Source organism: Micrasema longulum, unplaced genomic scaffold (assembly GCF_059751315.1).
Source record: "Micrasema longulum isolate JH-2025_06_02 unplaced genomic scaffold, ASM5975131v1 h1tg000582l, whole genome shotgun sequence".
In the NCBI taxonomy this organism is placed as follows: Eukaryota; Metazoa; Arthropoda; class Insecta; order Trichoptera; family Brachycentridae; genus Micrasema; species Micrasema longulum.
This window is the reverse complement of record NW_028277778.1, coordinates 237834-259647: the sequence shown is the minus strand read 5'-3', so window position 1 is coordinate 259647 and position 21814 is coordinate 237834. Positions and strand designations below refer to the sequence as shown.

The 21814-nt window shown below is 35.0% G+C and overlaps 1 protein-coding gene and 1 long non-coding RNA gene across 8 annotated transcripts in view; both read right to left on the bottom strand.

Annotated features, from left to right (window-relative positions):
* LOC148280403 (uncharacterized) overlaps nt 1–21814 on the bottom strand; it is a 103796-nt gene that overhangs the window by 69622 nt on the left and 12360 nt on the right. Inside the window, exon 1 of one of the 7 annotated variants that reach the window (XM_088228449.1) lies at nt 13010–13155. The exons of 2 other annotated variants lie outside the window; for them this stretch is intronic. The gene's annotated coding sequence lies outside the window, so the exon portion shown is untranslated. Of the gene's footprint in view, nt 1–12804; nt 13156–21814 lie in introns of those variants that run through there. 4 more of the 7 variants (XM_088228444.1, XM_088228448.1, XM_088228445.1 and 1 more) reach the window with 4 other exon arrangements.
* LOC148280404 (uncharacterized) overlaps nt 1–21814 on the bottom strand; it is a 43541-nt gene that overhangs the window by 18078 nt on the left and 3649 nt on the right. The gene's annotated exons all lie outside the window — the stretch shown is intronic.

The window sequence follows — 21814 nt, the reverse complement described above, 5'->3', positions numbered from 1 at the left end:
ATATAATAACTAGATGTAATCAATATGAGGGTACATGGAGGGGAGGGGATAGTCACGATTTGTAAAATGTTCAGGAAACACTTTTAAACTTTGAAAATTTCCTCTTTTAGCCAGTAGGCATATTACTTCGAATCGTTTTTTAACCGGTACAATATCCTTAATTATATCAAAATAAATCGGAAACACAGGATTCTGAACAAAGTGGCGTTATAAGTTATTAGTTTGTTTTGACAAAATAATAGACTATCCCTCTTCTCTCCCTGTAACCTTCGATTGTAAAAATATTAAAACAAAATAATAATAAAAATATACAAGTTTAGGTTTTGTATAATATGTACCATTGAAGTTGTTTGTATATTTAAGATGCTATTAAATATTATTGATGTTTGTAACGAAAATAAATACAAGTACAATTTGAAAGTGAATTTTCAGCAGTCGAAGAAAAATCCGAAGTAAATATTGAATTCAGATGAATATCACGTGAGTAGGGTATTTATATTATATTTAAATACCCGTAAAGTCAGTTAACATCTATGATAATTACTATTATTTGTAATAAATAATTAATATTATAGAGAATGATGTCAACGAATGATGATATACTGTACATAGGTGCAGTAACGAGTAATGACGGTGATTACTTCTAGTTCCTTCTCTCAGTGTAGATAGAACAACATAGACTAGATATCTACGACACACGACACGAAATGACGAAGCCATCGAGTGATGATGGCGCGTGGAGAGGAAGAGTAAGGAATGTCAAGTTATATCGGTTTACCGAAGGTTGGCTCAACTCCAACTGTTAATATACCATCACGAAACTGTCCGCGGGTCAGAGCAGACAGAGAAGCGACTAGATCGACTTCATTCCTGCCTGATGACTGATGACACTTCTCATTCGGATCAAATAGCCAAATAATTGTCAATCAAAATATATTGAGAATCCTTCGTGGCCGAGAATTTACCGCGGTATGGACCAATTTACAAAGACGGTTTCAGAAACAATAAAATAGGTCACTGCCGACAGCAAAGTTGCGAATTCGCGTAATTACGGTCGCGATTATCGCCAGTTGCAGTAATGATATCCACTCAAATTTAGGGCTTTGACGAATCACATCGCGACATGTTGTGACCCAAATAATAAGACGAACACGCCGATGATTATTTATTCCGTTCAATACGGTCGCATTAACATAAAATGCAAATATCTACCCACAAACTACGACTGTGTATTGTATGGACGAGTATATTGAGTGTTGTCTACCGGCACGCGGTGCCGCTGCCGCGCCGCGCCGCCTGCCGCCTGCTGCGGTGGCTTGCCTCGGATTTTACATTATTACATGTTGCAAAATGTCAAAAGAGAGGGGATAACAAAACCCCAGTAAACGTGAACAGACAAAATACTGATTTCTCAACGTGAATTTAGATACATGTTTTTAAAATAATTTCGTAGGTAAATATTACTTGAAGATTGAGAAAAAGACGGCGATATTTCGTATACAAAAGGAATTTGAAGCACATGGTTTTAATTTTCAAGTACTACTCATTATAATAACACGCAATACGTAAAGGCACGTGGGCTGGAGATAGGAGACAGTTCGCCTGCGTAGGAATAGGTAGGTACTAATATTATAATTATTGTGTATGCAGTTGCAGCACTCGAGTTGAGAGTACAAGGTGCATACGGTGCATACTATGGGTAGCGCCGCGCCACCGCCGCATGCTGGGCCGTATATACTAATATGGCAACCCCAGAAAAACAGCTACTTATTGACGAAGCGCGGCGCTGGCGAATACTAGAAAATACGAATTGGACAATATTATTTGATATTCCAGTTTTTGTGTGAGAACCAGTTGATAAATTTGACGAAAGATTTATGTAACAATATTTCGATAGTTCGTCTAAAATACCCGAAGACGTGAAAAAAACAGTAAGCATTATTTAGATATATTTTATCGCAAAAATAATACACCATTCTTTGCGTTAGTTTTTGTAAGAGTGTGAAACATGAATTTCGTAAAAACGTTCGATAGACAATACGAGACTAATTAGATGAATAAAAAACCGGAGAGTTGTTACTTCGTCGCAAATATCTTCCCAACTCGGGAGAAGACAAAGGCGATAGTAAATAGTAACACAATAGATGTGGAAAGTGGTTTGACAATATTGATTTGAAGCAACATTATAGCGGCATTTTCTAAGCGTTGCGTTGGCGCTGTACGCTATACGTTCGCGAGAACCGACTGGTTTTGAATTTGTGTTCGTTTCTCTAATAGACAACTGGACATTTTCTCGCAAAATGTAAATCGAGAGCATTTTCTATTATGAAAGCGACCTTGCGCGACGCGCGACGTTCAGATGAGCTTACCGCGAGTGAGTAATGGCGATCGGGCACAGCGGAGCTACGATGGCAGAAGGCTGAAGGAAAAACAAATAGCGGACTCTGTACAATCGGTTTGTGAATACTTGAATATTGTCGACTGCAAAAACACATTTAAATATATTTTTTTAAAAACTACTATTTTCTCTCTCGGTGCGAGGACATCTGTCTAGTAATGAAATATATCAGCACAGTCCAAAGGACACGACGCTACAGAAATAACACTTAAAAAAACATATCACCGGACAGAGTTTTCAATTTATTACATACATTCTTAATATATCGAGGCTCGAAATCAGTATCTTTGAAATATTTAATGGTTTATTCATATCCCAATTATTGTCCAACAAATACCTCTTAATGTTCCTTAACGTAGTCAGAAATAACGAAATTCTGTTTCTCGGTCATCGTAATACTAATTTTTCTAGCTATCCGATAGATCACGGCTTCGATGATCAGGTTCTGCCTGGGACGGCGCAGGAAGAGTTGAGGATCTTCACAGATGGCAGTCTCTTGGACGGCAAAGTGGGTGCAGCTTTTGTACATTACGATGGCGTCAGAGAGTTGCCGTCGAGAAAGTTGAAACTCGGCGATTTCTGCTCCGTGTTTCGGGCGGAACTCTTTGCGATCAGAGAAGCCCTGGTCTATATTTTGAAGAAGCCACCGAACAGATGGAAGAAAATAATTATCCTGACAGACTGCAAATTTGGTGTCCATGCAATAACAGACCGGAATTCGGTCAACCCTATTGCAATGGTAACTATGATTTCAGGAGAATGCAGAATGCTGGCTACGAGCTCACCCAGATACTTACGGGTCACAGTGGGTTCATGAGCTACCTGCATCTATTCAAGTTCTCTGAGATCGACAGCTGCCCATGCGACGATGAATGTCCCTCGCCTGTTGATGCATTGCCCCCTTTTCAGCTTTCAGAGACAACAGCAGGAGGCGCGGTGTAGAAGCCTGGGTGGAGATATACGCGACATACCATCGGTGATAGTTCATCAAGAACTCACACCAGAGGTAGTATCATACATGGTCAATATAGTGCAGGCAATTGGTAAAATAAACCAAAGTAGGGAACAAAATGCCAAACACTCTTCTAGTGGAACGGAAGGCCTGTTGACTACTGTCAACAGGTCGGCTCCATCTGAAGAGTTTTAAGTGGTTTCCTCTCCACATGAGCAAATGCTGAGAAGTTCCCGATTGGCCCACTTTAGTATATCCTTCCATCAGGAATCATCCAACAATTTAGCTAAATTTAAAGTAAGATTTGTCTGTTATTTTTATTTGTATTTGCTTTAACTTTTCTTGTTTCGTTTTTAGTTTTAGGTTATCGTATTTGATTGTTTCGTAATAATATACGTTTGAATGGATTTCGGCTGTACATTACAATAAAAATTAACGCGATAACATTGCAATATCTACATCGTAGCTTCGGTTATACTTGTAACTTATATAATTCGAGAAATAACACTGCGAGAGACTGCGATACGGCAAATCTAATTATGCAAATACATATGTAGGCTATATACGACTTGCCATATAATGTGGTCGAGTACAATTATATTGATGTTTCATTGCTGCCGGTTTTTTTAATAATTTCTAAGTTATCGAAATTTGTGGAGAAATTGTGCAGCGGTTTTATGTCGAGTAACGGGAATTCGCAGCTATGCTATACCTCTATCTGAGCACCGTGTACCGTGTACCCGCGTACGGGCCACGCGAGATCTCTACAGGTACCGCGGGCAGGTACTCGCACTGCACCAGGTAGAGCACTCGTCCCGCGGACCACTTTCCTGTCAACTAGTGGGTCGGCCGATCTGCAGAGAGGAGGGTCGGGCGTGCGCTTCTGCGGACCTGGTCGTATCACGGAGCCGAGAGGACTGAATGAGGATTCGAGATTTTATCTCCACCTTGACGGACACTTATACGAAACTAAAGTCAGGGGGTAGGCTGCATTATTTTAGTGTGTTTATTGAAAGGCGTGGATTAAAGAACAATACGAAACACACATTCACAGTCCGCTGTGCGCGTTGAATAGATTCCTCGCGACCGCGACGTTGGCACACTAAAATCAATGACTGTTGACCACGTTCATTTGAAATAAAACATATTTTTTCATCTCGCGCATCGGTTGAAAAAGACAAACCTAATTTTGATTATATTTATTTATTTGACAAGTTGTAGTCTGCATTACTTTACCGGCTGTTAACCATTACGCAATGCATACTGTAAATATAAGTAAGTATTAGTAGCTGTAATAGAAAGCAGATAGTTGCTTAACTGTCAATATGAACAGAAAAATAGATCCATATTATCCGCAGAAGCCATATTCAGCGAGCGAATTGCCCTATTAATGGGCGAATTCTGACTTGCATTTGTACGGCTTCGGGGTGTGCAAAACAGTGCACGAGATCTCCCTCTAGTATAATTATTGGGAACATAAAACTAGATGAAATCAGAATCATATATTTAGATGAAATCAGCTCACTTATAGAAATGTTTTCCAAGAAAAATTTGACGAGATTCGAGGGTGTTGTAATCCAACATCCCTGTTAAAAATAACGATGAGTACATATACACGGATACATGAATATAAATTTCAAAAGAAAATCAATATGGCTACCTTATATGAAATTTTATTTGAAAATTCTCCGAATCAGTATTATGTATATTGCTAATAATCTCAACGCCTCTCTGACCTACTTATCTTTGTGTGAAGAGTATTGCTCACTGTAAACAGATTACCTACACTCGCGAGTCTGTTCTGAGATGGAACATATTAAGTTAACCGAGTATGTAATGTACTTACTTACTACTGCTAGAGGATGTTATGTCGTGGACCGAATACCGAATGCAGGTGAATGTAAATCACACTAATACGGAGACAATATTTGTACTATCACGAAGTACCTCTCGATCTTAGAATAAATTAAAATTAATCTTAAAACACTATAATTTACAATAATGTCAGTTTTAAAGTATACCTACTTTGCACGTGAAATGATTTCAACGCGTTTCCAGGGTAATTCACAAACCCATCAAAAGTCACTTGATTCTATTTTCCGATTGCGAAAGGGCGTTTAATACAGTTCTTATTAACTACAAAAAAGTACAAATAATATAATATACGATATGTTAACTATAAGATGGGTCTACCCTTTTCTGAGATATCGTATGATTTGTTACTGGAAAATTTGCATTTATCTTTGCTTTCAACTAGAAGCATAGTAGTAGCTGATGTTGTCACACTACGCAATATTGTAAATAATGTTTAATATTGTCCATGCTTGCTACATAAAAAAACTTTAGGATTCCATTTAAGACCACCAGACTTAGATGTGCTTTCCACACAAAATCATTTCAAACTAATTATGCTCAGTTCTCTCCGTTAGTGCGATGACATATATGCCAATAAATTTAGTGATCTTTTGATATATTTAATACTGCGCCTGCGTTGATCAAATAAAAAATTATGTCAAGTCAATAAGTCATTAAAAACAATGTTTAAATTAGTCACTATTTTGCTACTTAATTTTTATATTGATGAAATAACCTTTAAATATTTGTATATATACACATGTGCGTGCATTTTTAATTTCTTTATTTTCGGTTTTATTCTTTTAGATATTAAGTTACATTTTGTAAAAAGTAAATTGCGTACTTAATAACTTCGATTGTATCTTTTTAAACATGTTTTCACTAACTTACTTTTTAAACCTTTGTATAACTGCAATCTATTATTGTTTATAAACTGAATTATGTATTATATATAGGCATATTTGTATTATGAAAGCCCTATGCCCCTAAATAAGTTGTAATGTACATATTATGTACTCGTATATTACGGGTAAAGGTGCTATAACCTAATACAGATTAACTTTTATACAGTTTCAGAAATTGTTCGTCTGTCTCGAGTCAGGTGACTCAGGTCTAGTATCTACTACCTACTGAGTGCCATGCACATATACGAAATTCATAAGGTAAAAATCTACATTTACCTATATATAGCGACTACGCAAATTAATCAGAATAATAAAATTCAGGTCGATTGTACTTACTCGTACGTAGAAAGCGTACTACACAAATGATTATTTTTAACAATAAAAGAAAAACATTTATGGGAAGATTAAGAAATGCAGTAGACATTATAAAGATTAGTGTCCTTATCTATAAAACAATAATATGTCCATTCACAAATTACTGTTCTTCCATTCTTTTTTTATGTAGTGAAGGGGATATTAAAAATATACAAATTCTTCAAAATTAGGCGACGAAGATTATACTCAAAAGTAATATGTACTCGTATTCTAATGCAGAAAGAATGCACAAAACAATAGACTTGTTCATAGTAAAGCGTGAAGCAACAAATAAAATATAATGTAGCATTTTTTATACATAAAATAATAAGAAGAAAGATAACATATAATAGTCATACATATGAAACTAGGGATATAAAAAGGATATGATTACCAACGGGGAGAAAAACAGAGTCTCAAAACTCATTGTACAAGGAATCGAAGCGGTACAATGTGTCACCCGAAGAAATAGAAAGCATTTAATTTGAAAAAACATGTTATTAAAAAGTTTGGTAAAAATATTGTAATGTTTTTAAAAGTTTGAATTAGTTCTTAAGATGTTATGAATTAACTTAAAAAAGCATAAATAAATAATAATATACACATGCAATTAAATCAACGTCAAAAGTATTGAAATAAAATATAATGCACATTGAAATATTGTATTGTTTACATTGACAATATAAATGTTCATAACGGGGAACATTTTTGTTTAGTGTTAGTATTTAATTTGAAAAACAAACCATTTTATTTGTTGTGCGAGCGCGAGCGGTTAAACTGTTTCATTCGCCGCCGCCCGCGCGCCGCGTTGCGGTGCTGCGGTGCCGGTGTTGATAAACAATGAGAGATTTATTTGTTATTGGATGCATACTTTTACTGTGGAAACATTCATTTTCCTTCAACTTTATGATCATAATTGATGGATTGCACTAAACCTGATTCCAGAACTGCCGCAGAAACCCAAAATATCTCGTAAATTTACATTCATAATCTAGAAAAAAGACAGAAATCGTACAAAAAATTTTGAGCTACGCATGAACTAAATTGTGTAAAATGTAGATTAAAAAATATTAATTTTGTACTCCCAGCTACAACAAGCTCATTTTTAAAATATTTTTAGTTTTATTTTAAATATTGAAGTAGGGCACACATAAACATGTTATTTTGTGTGCTCTAATAATAATATAAAAACATTATATATTTATAAAAATAATTATTTGTGTATTTATGATTCACCAAAATATTTTTCAATTTTGGGGGCAATTTTTAACGATTTGTAAATAACTCACTATTGGAAAATGGTAATAAAGTTGTGGTAGAATGGGGTTTGAACCTCGGACCTCTGATCTGTGAGTTCGCGACACTAGCCACGGGACCACAACCCGGTTCAAAAAAAAAAATATGATAAAAGTTCGTTAGAGAATGAGGGAACAAAAATCAATGTCCTGTATGAAAATATTAAGTTCTTCGAAATGAAATCCATTTTCAGGAGAAGTGTACAAGTTTGGATTTCGTCTAAGGGAAGATATTATAATTGCAGAAGATTACTGCAAGACATTGCATGGATTTATATACTATTAAAAAACACGCTTAAACAAACGACGACAGATTATTGAAATCGATGTTTAAGTAATAATTTTTATTTTTTGGTATTATGCATGCTTCCACTTTCCATTAGGTTGTATCCCAACTCAACACAGGGCTCTTGGTCCCGTAGAGCTAGGGACACGTTATTATTTTTTCGTTATATGTATCTTTGTATGAAATAATAAATAATTAGCCACGAATTGTGATGCCATTTTCTTCACGCCCATAACGAGCTTATTTAGTTAGGTATACGTCATTGACCTAAACAATATTTCATTCGGACGATTTAACTTGACAGTATGTTCAGCGTGTCCAAATCTTTGTAAACAAAAAACTGGATTTTACCATTGATTGATATTTATTATTTAAACTAATATAAATATTTTTTTAAATAAATATTTTATGTTAGCCATATCGGATATTGAATCCAAGATCTCTCGCATGGTAACATAAAGTAAGGTATAGTAATAACATACAAAAGACTTAAATAATATAGCAAGTATTACAATTACATAATTGTTTCAGACATACCTACCCTAGTAATAAAATAAAATCGTATCACGAAAATGCACTTTATTATGGCTGACACAGGCCTTGTGACAAAGGCCCATTCCATACGTATCGTTCAAATCTACACACCACAGTAAAATAAGAGTGGATTGATTTTTATTATTTTATTTGCCTCGCTTATTTGATGGCTACTCTTAGGTTAAAATCCCGCAAACGAAAATCGAGTAGAAATTAGCCGGTCTCACACTGGTTAGTATGTTTATTTGCCATAAGATAAAAATGATATATATATATATTAATTTATTTTTATTTATTTAACTTTTTGTACATAATGTTATTTGTACATTGGCGGTCTTATTGAAAGTGGCAATTTCTTCCAACCAACCAATAAAATAAAAGTTTTATTCAAGGTACAGAACACATTATTCAATTGAAAAAATATATATTAAAAAGCTAAAAATATATAAAAATAGAAATAAACGTATTTGTTTATAAATTACCTTAAATCAAAACTATTACTCAATGGGAAAAGGGAAAAAAGGAAAGGAGGAGAGATTAAAGAAGAGAAAGGAGATGTTTCTTCAGACGTGATTTAAACAGAGATAATGTAGTAACATCTTTGATGGTAGATGGGAGATGATTCCACAGTCGAGCCGCATGGACACTATATGTGTTAGAGAAGAAAGAGGAATTGTGGATGGGTATTAAGAGAGTGCCTTGAAAATTAGAACGAGGTAAACCATGAACTGATAAGCGTTGAAATTTTTCACGCAGGTATATAGGAGCGTTAGGACTATGAAGTACAATGAACAGAAGTGAGAGGGAGTGATAGTCTCTCCGCTGTCTAATTTTGAGCCATTTCAGTTGCCTACGATAATGATATATATATATATATATATATATATATATAGTGCATTTCTCCCGCGGTGGATATAATAATACAGGGCTATGCTCGTACGGTGCTATCGGCTGACGGTGCGGTGTGCCAGCGTGGGTACCGCGATACCAGATACCCGCCGGAGCCGCCCGCGCCCGCGCCCGCAACCGCCGGGAGAGGACAGCGGGACAGGTACCGCGAGCCCGGCCGTCGACCTCCGGTATTCACTTGGCGCTGCAAGAAGCAACGTGCATATTGAGAATCGCTACTCGGTAGTAAGATGACTATTAGATTTGCCCAATATTGTCATTACGCAACGACAGTTACCGAATCCACAAGTCAAAGGGAGAAGAGTATTTTTAAACGTGCGAGTAGGCGTCGACAGTGCGTAAAACACTTCTAGAAAGTAGTTATTATGGAGAACAAAGTGGAGACTCGTCGAATCTTGGCTCGGAAATTCACGAGCTACTGTAAAAAAGCTGTTACACATGTCGGACTATCTGTTACGACGTATTATTTATTTGTACTTTGTACGTGTACCGTTTAGATAACTTTCGGTAAACTGGAGTATAAGAGAAAGGATAACCTGAATCTCTAGAACCGCACAAGTCGGTTGCTCGCGAGTCCGTCCGACTCGAGTGTTCGGTGCTGCATACAATGGACGATGGTTACTGTTAACTGTTAGGTACACAGTGCACAGCACGCTAAATGCTACATGTGAACCCCTCGCGAGAATCAATAACGGTGCATTGAACCTCAGCCTATCTCTGTGCCAGAACCGGAAGCCAGAACTGACAGGTTATAGTTAACTCTTAGCAGAATTTGAGTCATTTGCAGATTCTAATTGGCTCTAATAAAGCGTCTTACCATTTTTGGAGAATTTAATGAAAAACAACGCGTACAATAATAATATATCATCATTTCATATTATCGACATCAAATGGTGCATGGGTTACCGATTGCAGCGTATTACGATTATTACATAAAGGCAAGATGTCCGGTTTTACAAAAGGAACCTTATTAGGTATAAGTACTTTTTGCAATACCGACAAATTTCATAATTTACGAACGGGGATTGTTTTCAAAAGGTTGAATGCTATTAAGTTTCTTCTGGAAAAACAAAGAAAGTCAAATGGGAACCCAATGAGGAAGTTCAGTGGTTTTCAAAATGTTTTTATTTGTTAATAGACTATCAAACTGAGCAAAAAAAAAATATTTATCGTATTATCAGCGCTATGATTTTATAAGATTTTGATATTTTGAAACTACTCCGCACGTGACGTCACAAGTTATCGCCGGAGAGTTCTGGTAGTTCAGAGTAGTTAATTTTTTAAAACTCTTTTTCGAGAAACTCATACTCAGAATTATGTTTTTTGCAAATTTTATTGATAATATAAAAATTGTTCGCTTCCATGCAGTTGATCCCGCGGTCAAATACCTATATCAGTAACTCTGTCAAATGAATACTAAATTGGTAAATGAAATTCACAATGAAAGTGAGGAGGAAGACACTGATAAAATCAAGATCGTTAAGACTTAGATAATAAAAAATATGAGTAAAATTTCGGACTATCACGGAAAAATGTGATCCTAATGGAAAACAAATATCACAAGCACGTACAGCGCCAGCGATTGATAAAGACACAGCGTGTTTTACTATAGAACTCTTTATCAAGAAAAAAAAGGATGGTATTCAACTAATTTTCGACAAATTTATTAAGAAAATATCTTAAAGCACTTAAACGCGTCTCATTAACTTAGTAATGTTAGTTAATTTTATTTTTATTTTTTGCATTCCTCGACATTCGAACATTCAACATACGCACACATTTTCAGGAACCAATTATGTGAGAAAACGAGAGCCTACTGTAAAATTAAATCCTCTAATTTTTGAAAAGGGGAAAAAAAACATTAATTATATTAAATCTCCCGTAGCGCTGAACTTCCTCATTCTAAAATCAGATAATTTGAAAAAAATGACAATGACAAACAGTGTTCATCGGGTCTAGTTGCGAGAGGATATGAATTTACTTATTGTATTACGTATACGTATTAGGTGTGTGTCCGATAACATTTTAAATGTGCAAATGTACTTGTCGGAGAATAAAGAACTATAATAAAATATATAACCGTGGAGTGATGAGTTTCAGTCGACAGTAATCCATGTTACGGTAGTTTAGCTTTATTTTAATACGAACAGCTGACTGTCGGAACAAAACATCTTACCGCACACTTTTTAACGATATTCAGTGAGTTTAGCTTTTGGATTTCCCGTCACGAAATTGAAATGACTAGAGTGCGAATGGACAGATTAAAAAAAATCCTACCGCGTAGTCACGCAGTTAATATAGAGAGAAAAGGAAAGAGAGATTAAAAACTTCTCGCAGTGGACACGAAGAAAAATGAAAGTGCAGAGCGAAGATCTTCGATCTGCAGATGACCGCGACATTACCATCAGGGAGAGGCGGAGGGAGAGAGTAGCGAGGACGGTCGCTGATGCGCGGTGAGGCTAGCGGGGGGAGGGGAGCTCGTCATACAACCTACAATATACCTCCCTGTTATAGGTGCCGAGTTAGAAAGGGTCTCGGTCATTGAGAAATACCAACCGGCGCAGCGGAGTGCTCCGCGAGGGAGGAAGTACTTTAGTGGGAACGCAGAGCGGGCTTACAAGTTCGGTCGGCACTCAGTCTAATGTAATAAGTACCAACTCAATAGATCATGATTAATCGGTAAAAGTTCTCAGCTTATTCGTAATAATTTACTTCTAGTCCTATTTAAAAATCTCAACTCACTCTTTGATGCACCTGAACTACTGAGCCCGATAAAATTAAATATCCCAACTACTTAGAAACCTCCGACAAAACTTTCATACGGGTAGCCATTGAATTACCCAGAATTCTTAGGTCTGCCAACAAACATACCAGTCTTGATTTCTTTGATAACAAGTTGTCTTCTTTCAAACGATCACTGAATCAAATTAAATTAAAAACACCTCTCTCCCGCTTCCATTCCCACCGAGTCTACTATATACCATTGTGTCTTTCTACTTTCCTACCCGTGCAAAAAAAGTAAGTACATTGACACAAGATATATATAAAAATAATGAAATAAATAACTGGACTTGATTTTTATTTATTTTTTAACACAGGTATATTTATTGTACACTGCGTTAAAATAATTGTAGATGGTATCACCATACTTTATGATATATCCTTCGCCTCCACAGGCGAGGCGAGCATTAACGATGCAGTGTAATCGGTCCTCAGCAGAGCTAAGCACTTGTGTATTATTGATAATAAAATAGGGGAGATTCTGCCCTCATCCCGACATGTTTGATCAGCATTTCATCGCAAAAAAAATCACTTACAAATACATAAGAATTCCAAAATCACAACATGTACATTACATCAAATTAGCCGAACGATGTAATAAGTTGAACGATGCACTAAAATAGAATTGATCGAGAGAAATCTTTCCCAGCTGGGGGGCACTCTATATTTATTTACAAATATAATATCGCGTTCTATATAATAGATTTATTAATAGTACGAAGGTTGCATGTAAATACGCACTGACACGTGGCACTTGTGATACAGAAAAATGTATTTATTGACGGAACACAATGGGAATCTGATGAGAAAAAACAAAACTCTAAAGCTACGCTCCGTCGCGGTAGGACCAATTGCAATTGCGGTATTTGTCCGACTGACAGCTGAGTTTAGTTTGCTAGAATTCCGTCGGAGCGCAGATCTCCCAAGTTTGGGGACTTGCCGCCAGAGCGCCGCAAAGCGTCGTGTAGCGTGTAGCTGTCCCTTGCCCCCCCCCCGCTACAATTTCATGCGAAAGCTCCATACTGCACGCTCTCCTTTTCCCTTTCTTGCCACGCCCAGGGGATGGGATAACGGATAATAATAATAATGTAATCATGAGGATATTAGCTTAAAGTCAAGAGAGTTGATGAAATTGGCCCATTTCAAACGACGATAAAAATCCACACGGTACGATAATATAGCATAGGTGGATTAATTTTCTATTGTATTATAATGATTATTTCTTTTATTTTTATTTATTTAATGACAAGTAAATGCTCTAACAAGTAAACCACGAGGCCGACTAATCCCCACTTAATTTAATTTGCAGGATTTTTACCTGATGTAGCCTCTGAATAAAATTAAAAAATAATACAATGCATTGTATTTTGATCCACCTTAATTTTATCGTGCCGTGTGGATTTGGACGATACGTGTGAAATGTGCATTTGGTTCCAGGAGACACGAATTTTTACTAAATATTTTAGTCAAGTAACCTGATAAATAATTCATTTTCTCGAGTAAAGACGCCATACAAGTATTATTATGATTTTTCATCATCATCATTTCCTTTCCGCACCTAATGGTGCATAGGGCGCAGCATTTGTACACCAATCGAAGGTTAGATGATCAACCAACCGAAGGTTAGATGATCAGTCTTACGCTTCAGGTACCAGTCCAGGGACTTTGAAATATTATAGTGTTAAAACACCGTTTTAAATAAATATTTCATATCAACCGTGTCGGGAATCGAATCCGAGACCTCTTGCATGGGAGGCAAACGCACTGACCACTACACCACAAGACCGACTTATGATTTTTTACCGATTTGTTATTTTTCTAAAGTCAAACAGTATTATTTTAAATACATATGAAATAACTATGGTTTTCATTCCTCTATACCCAGAATTCTTAGGTCTGCCAACAAACATACCAGTCTTGATTTCTTTGATAACAAGTTGTCTTCTTTCAAACGATCACTGAATCAAATTAAATTATAAACACCTCTCTCAGGCTTCCACTCCCACCAAGTCTACTATATACCATTGTGTCTTTCTGCTTTCCTTTATAATAATTTTCTATGCATAAATATGTCCTTAAAAATGGCCATTGGGCGTATATATAAATAAATAAAGCATTGTCCACGTTTAAACTGCTTTTAAAATTACGCCAGGCGCAGATTATTTTGATATCTGTTAAATGAAGGTAAGATGATCAGTCTTGAGCTTCGAGTAAATATTGTAGGGTTAAATAAACCCATTTAAAACAAACATCCGAGGTCAACCATTATTATTTAGGTAAAATGTGGGTCATTTTTAAAACGGCGGTATTATAATAAATTTCAATTGAAATCCAATTTCATATTGAAATAAGTACCTACCTACCTATGGTGAGATAGCAAAATGTCAATGTATTTTTTAAAAATCGACAAAGAAAACTTGTAACTATTAGGTTATGGTACGGATTCTGAGAAAAATAAACCATTTACTGTATTTTACAAAAAGTACAATCATAAAAAGAAATGAGAATAAATATACAAATCTGAAATCTAAATTTGTTGCAACTGAGAGGGAAAACATTTTTGAGAAGAGAATATAGAATTCTGTGCATTAATAGGGCTAATGGCAGATCAAAAATGTTTTCCGCCTGTGTTGCGAAAAGTTAAGATCTTAGTGACTCCCTAGGGAGGAAATCCAGCTTGTCTACAAACATTTTGACTTACTCAAAACATCGTTGATTAAACTAACTGGTAAAAGAAGTATCAAAATAAACAGGGTTTTCAGGCGTTGCCTAGTAGGGGAAATAATTTATCCAGATTAATCTCACCCACATCAATAAAGGTTTCAGCTCTTTTATATCACAAAAGTCAACAGGTTGAAGAGTTGAAGAAATGTGGATGTTAAAACATAGGCAGAGTGTTGAATGTTACACAGTGTGTAAAGTGGCCACTTAAACTAGCTAATGACATGTCATAAGCCCTGTACATGCCTAGACTTCCACATAAATATTTTCCCTCTGTATTGCAATATATTTGGGTATTGATAAGTCTCTAGGGTGGAAATTCAGCATGTCTACAAACATTTGGACCTACAAACATTGATGAATATCTGAAACGATATTTTTTACCAAATGTTTAGAATATTTTCTGTTTGCTGCCGAGCCTTAATCATTAAAGAAACACCAGGGTCCAGGGTCTTGCTCGAATAAGATTGTCCTGAGGCCTTGGAACACGATGCCAATGTCAATTAAAAGTTCTACAGAATATATTTTTTTTATAAATGCACAATATAGTCTTTAGTCCAGAGAAGAGATTAATTTCTCTAGCACGAGGTGCTCTCTATATCTATACCTACCCTTTCGAGGGTAAATACGTTCCCAGTACAGCATGAAGCCTGCGGAATAATGGAGGGAGTCCAGACTGCGTGGCTGTTGACATAACGGGCTTGTCTATTGAGAGCGACGCACCAGATAGTCGTTACCGCCACAACGGCACATGTACACTGTACAATGGAGTATTAGGTTACAGTGTTTACAGTACAAAGGTGTGCAAGTTTGTTTGGCATCAGCAGCATGTCAAGCTATATTTTACTGGGTATATTGGCATATTCAAAGTTAATAATTTCTTTTCGAATAGTTAAATATGTAATTATTTATATTTGCTCGGTTACTTGTATCGGTTGTCTGAATTGAACTCTTGTCCGCCTGCTTTTATTATTGTCCAGCCGAAGGAAGGTCAAAACTAAATAGCTGACTAACTCGAGAGGACCGCGTGCTAATTGTCCTCTAAAACCCTCTTCGTCCGCTATAAGTTCTGAAAGGTTGTTGTTATTAGGGATTCGCACAGGATTGTAACTACCGTTAGTATTATGACAATTCTGGTTTTGGAGTAATCAATGGTGTTATGAGAAAAGGTAATTTCGTGTGAGTTCGATAGGGCCATGTTAGGATATGTGTCAGGCTTTTAGAAGTATTGTGTTAACAATTTGATGTACAGAATATGTGCTTTAAAATGCGAATAGTTTTTCTTTGCTTAATTCTAATGTTTCCTATGCGTTTAGAGATTTTGTGTGATTGTTAATTTGTATGTTCTTCTTCCTTTCAAAGTGGGATCTGGGAAGATGGAGGCAGTGCCAATTTGGAACTAACACTGTATTCCTTCAATTTCATATAGGAACACTAGAATAAAGGCAAGCACGAAAGAAAGGCATTTGATTTTATGCCCAGTTCGGGAAAAGGGTGGGCGCTTTCACTGTTTACGAGTATTATAATTCCTGCTTCGATATAGGCTTACCTAGTAAGGCATTAAACCAAGCATTTATCGAAATAAAACATCAAAATCTAATAAATATAAAACGTAACCCCTTTTTCTCGAATGCTTAAGTAGTAGATAAAAGATAATAAGATCTATAACAATGCGAAAGATACTTATACTTTTAAGGATAAGTAACCCAAAAAAATAAAATTTCCATTAAGAATTGTCGGTGTACATTTTTTATAATCCTTTTTTAAATTCATGTGTAGAAGTCCTTTGCGAGACATTGAATAAATTGATTTGTTTTTAATCATATGTACACATGCATGCGTGCAGCGTGTCGTTCATAGGGTGATATGAAAATAGTATTTATATTGTAATTTGCATTTTTAAATAATATGTATACTTTCAATTTCCATTATGTTTTATCTCAACTTAACAGAAGGCTTTTAGTCTCGTGGAGTTTGGGACACCATACTATTTTATCTTACGTAGTTACTTCTGTAAAAATAAATACGAGTAAAGGTTTTTTTGTTTGTGATCTTCTATGTTTATACTTACATGTTGCAGACAGTTTCATTTTGTGTTTCACAACACTCATGCGCTCGCGTGCTCGTACTGTTGGCTGTGGTACGCTGTGTCGCCATTGCTACTGTGCAGGGTCTCTATACTTGATTTTATACGATGCACGACATGGTTAAATTACAAAATCCACTGTCAAGGACAACTAAATACCTTGATATTTTTATTTGGGGTCAAGATTATTACGGACTCGCAGAGTTTTAATTTTTTTTTGTACAAAAAATACCCTTTAATGTCGTTTTTCAATATAACACTAACATATTATGAAGGTAATTTCATTTCGTTTTTTTTTGCACCACAACAGGCCAGGAGGCCTAATTACAGTGGTGAATTATATTACAGAACAACCAGTCTTGAGAAAAATCACATTTTAATTTTTGTGTTCTCACCGGGAATCGAACCCGGAACCTTCCGTGCGTGAGTCAAGCGTCTTGACCACTACACCACGGAGGTCGCCAAGTAATAATGTATGTTTTAGTAATGGCGATCTTGAATTGTTGTGAAATAAGAAATACGTTCACTACTTAATATAAATTGAATCCGTTAGTAACCCAGAATAACATTATTAAGATGCGTTGGTTCCATGGAAAAAGCAGGCAAAGTGAAGTAGCAAAACGTTCGTTACCTATCTACTAATTAACTAATCTATTCTCGATTTCTTAGCATCACTAAAGTTTGTTTGATTTCTTTGAATAAACTTAATCAGAAGTTAGCGGGGCTGTCTGACTGTTTCAAAAGATTACGGCGCGGCTATGTGAAAATAAAATTCCTAGAAATCGACTAAAAAATAGAATTTTTTGGGGATTATTGTAACTTCAACATGCACGTAATTGATTTAAAATAGGTTTTAGATAAAATGAAATCGATATTAATAAAAAAAATCAAAGCAATTGGTAATACGGGTTAGCTGCTGGCAGCTTTACTGGTAAATTTAAAAATATAATTATAAAAACTTTTAATAATAATATTTTGAAGTTAATTATTTATTTATTAACGGACATTGTCCATGTAAACAATTTATAAGGTTTAAATATTACAATAAAAGAATAAGTTAAATATTTTTTTAAAAAAGAAAGAAGCATTGACAAACATAAGGGACATCGAGACAAGATCTGGACTATTTATTTAGTGCTCGTTTAAATCGTTGTAAACTTAAACCAAAAAAGTCCAGATCTTGTCTTGAGTTAACAAAACGACAAAGGGTTGGATTGGAGAATTTAGGCCATAGTTTGTTCTATGCTGATCGATGAACAGTACTTCATTGTTTCTCAATCTACGAGTCGGAATATTGAATTTTACTTGTCCCAGTAATGATGGAACATCGAATATACCATTTAGTATGCCGAACATATATATGGAGTCAATATTAGTTCTACGTTTTTGTAGACTAGAAATATTTAACATTGACTCTATTTCAGCATAAGAATAATTATCTCTCTCTAATCCGAGCATCCACGCTATTTTTCGAAGCAAGCGATGTTGGACTGATTCAATGCGATTTATGCGATTGACATAGAATGGAGACCAGACCCCGGAGTCATATTCTAGAAGAGGGCGAACAGTTGAGCAATAAAGAGTTTTGATTGTACGCACATGAGTAAAATCAGAGGATATTCTGTTAATGAAGCCAAGTAATTTCAGTGATTTATTTACTGTATTATCTATATGCTCGTTGTTTGTCAGTTTACAGTCCAAAACAACTCCTAAATCTCTGATGGACTTGACTACATCAATTTTGGAGTTTTCTAATAGGTACTCGAAGGAAATTGGTTGTTTTGTTCTATGAAATGACATTATTTTGCATTTTTTAATATTTAGTTCTAATTTATTGACTTTACACCATCGGTTAAGAGAGTTAATGTCTGATTAAAGAAGAAAGCAGTCCTGTAAAGCTTGAATTATTTTGAGAATTTTGTTGTCGTCCGCGAAATTAATTAATTAATTTATTATAAAAATAATGCGAATTTATGTTTTAAAAATAATTTGCTAAGATGATGTCCTTTTTAACTGATACTCACGTCAGATATTTTCCTATAGAGCACCGATTGTTGAAGGCGAATTGCTGTTCACGTGAGATCTGAGGTAGTTTATTAGATAAAATCACAAAAGGTAAAATCAGGTGATCTTGGAAGCCAGTCTATGAGTATGTCACCAAAGTGACTTATTTGTTTTCCTATAAAAATATTCCTCATTATTGTCATTGATGCTCTAGCGGCCTATACTACGGTTCTATCCCATTAAAAAATTGGTTGTTTTATTGAAAACATAATGTTTCTGTAGCTCTGGTATAAAAAAGTTATCCACTATTGTCTTATATTACTCTGAAGTCACTGTTTCATGAAATGACTCACCAAACAGCGGTCTTCAGGCTGTGAGGTGGCTTTTGAAGGACTTTTTGCGGATTATTTTCACTCTAATAGCATACATTATATTATGTTTATTGGCGTACTTTGCAAAGTGAAAATTCGCCTCATCACTGAAAAAATGCAATTCAAATGTGTCGGGGAAGAAAATCCTTTCAACATCACTCTGGCACATTTTTTTCCTTATATGTAATCATTCACTTTCAACTGCTGGATGATTTATAAATGGTAGGAAAGAATTTTTTTTTTCCAAAATTTTGCGTACTGAAGTCTTTTTAATGCCACTAGATGTTGCAATCTTACGATCAGATTTGCACAGATTTCAATAAATTTTGTCTCTCACGCGATTTACGTTACAGACCTAAAACAGACGTTGAAGGTCCGTTTCGAGGTTCGTTTCTGACTGGTTCTATTCTTTTAAACTTCCATACCCATGTCCGAATCAACTGGTTCTACGGCCGTCAGATTATTTTCGGATATCGAACTGAGAATACAAACTTCGCCTTACCACATTGATGAGCTCCTGTCCATCGACTCGTGACTAGCAAAAATCCGCCACACTTCCGCGTCAAACGACATCCGCCGCTTTTACTATTACCAGAGACAGAGTGATTAAAAATGTCAAATATGCCGGCGCACACACTGTAAGATGAATTTTTATAAATGTCCAATTGTTCATTCTTTTTCCAGTGAAAAGTGATTATTTTTTGTATACTAAATGTATTTTGGTATAACAAAGTCACGAATATCAACAAAAAAATAAACGAAGAACACGAACCGTCGAAGTTTGGAGATTACAACTAGCTTATGTTTATGGATAAGTTTTATCGACTGAAAGAATATAATAATATATTATGGAGAAGTAGTTATTATACCGTCGGTAGATAGGTGCGGAATTGATCAAACAACACGATTTTAGGAAAATATTTCGTTTATAATTTGTTGAGAAAGGTCATCGGTAGCGGTTTAGAGTCTATGTTTATGTGACAGGATAAAGTAAAACTTTATTGCAAAATTTGTCATGTCAACGGATGATTTTAGTTTAAAATGTGAACTGAACATGAATTTCATTACCGCTTAACACATTATTCAACTTGTTTTAATCAATGTTCGACGAGATTAACAATATTTTCTCCTTCCACGGAAAAAAAGCCAATATTTTTTTATTTTATAATGTTGTATATTAAAAAAAAGATTGTTTCAAGTGTGTCGTGTAGTAAGTTATTAGTGAGAAATGTAAAGGTAAAGTATTAAACGTTTAACAGATAAATATATGCGTTTTTTAAAATTTCAATTATTATTTTTAATAAGATAATACATGAATAACATATAATGCTCCCAGGAGTCATAAAAAAACTCTTTTGGGGCGGTACATTTTTGTGACAAAAATTATTATCTTCAGACACACAGTTCTAGCTAGCGGTGAAACATCTCGCCATAAATATCGTGAAACGGAAAAAAATCGTTTCTAGAAACCCGCGTTTATTTAGAGCGGGAGACTCAAACATATTCCCGGATTCTTATTACAACATAAATATTTTGCATATGTATTTGCGTCTGAAGTTGAGTCAGCTTCTTGCTTTACTTTTATTAAATAAGAAGATAGGAAATGGAAGGCGAATTAATCGATTGTTACGAAAATATAACCGTGTGAAATATTTCAATTAAATTACGAACAATTTACTTTACTGTTATTTTTGAATAAGACTAGTTTTTAATACAAATCGGGTTTTGAAATACTGCTAAATAACATATATTATACCAAATATCAAAACTTATTTGATTTAATAGACTCCGTATAATTAAAATTATTAAATTGTTAACCTAAGGTATATTATTTATTATTTATAATTATAATTGGGTCCTTTTTATAGCTTATATAAATAATTGATTTTACGCCTGTTGTGAGGCAATATGTGTAGCACTGATAATTTCAGCATGAATAATATAAATGATATAAGAAAAGTTTTTCTGTTGAAAACAATGCATTAAAGGCTATGAAATTATTAACCATTTATCAGTCTTTAAACTCGCATAAGGAAACTAAACACTTATTTGCATTATGGCAATTATTTACTTAAATTTAATTCATACCTTATAATACGTATAGGTATAGATTTATTACACTTTTATTTGAATAAGATTAGACTCGTATCGAATAAAAGTGGAATGATACTGTATATGTTTTTTTATTATGATAATTAAAATGCAGTTCCACCAAGGTCATCATATATCAATTAACATTCTAAATTAAATCTGCCAGGCTTTTAAAAAACTGGTGAAGTAATAGGTAGTTTTCTAACAACGAAAATAAAGGGAAGAAAATATTCAGTACTTATGTATATATATCTGTATGGGAGTTGCAGTATT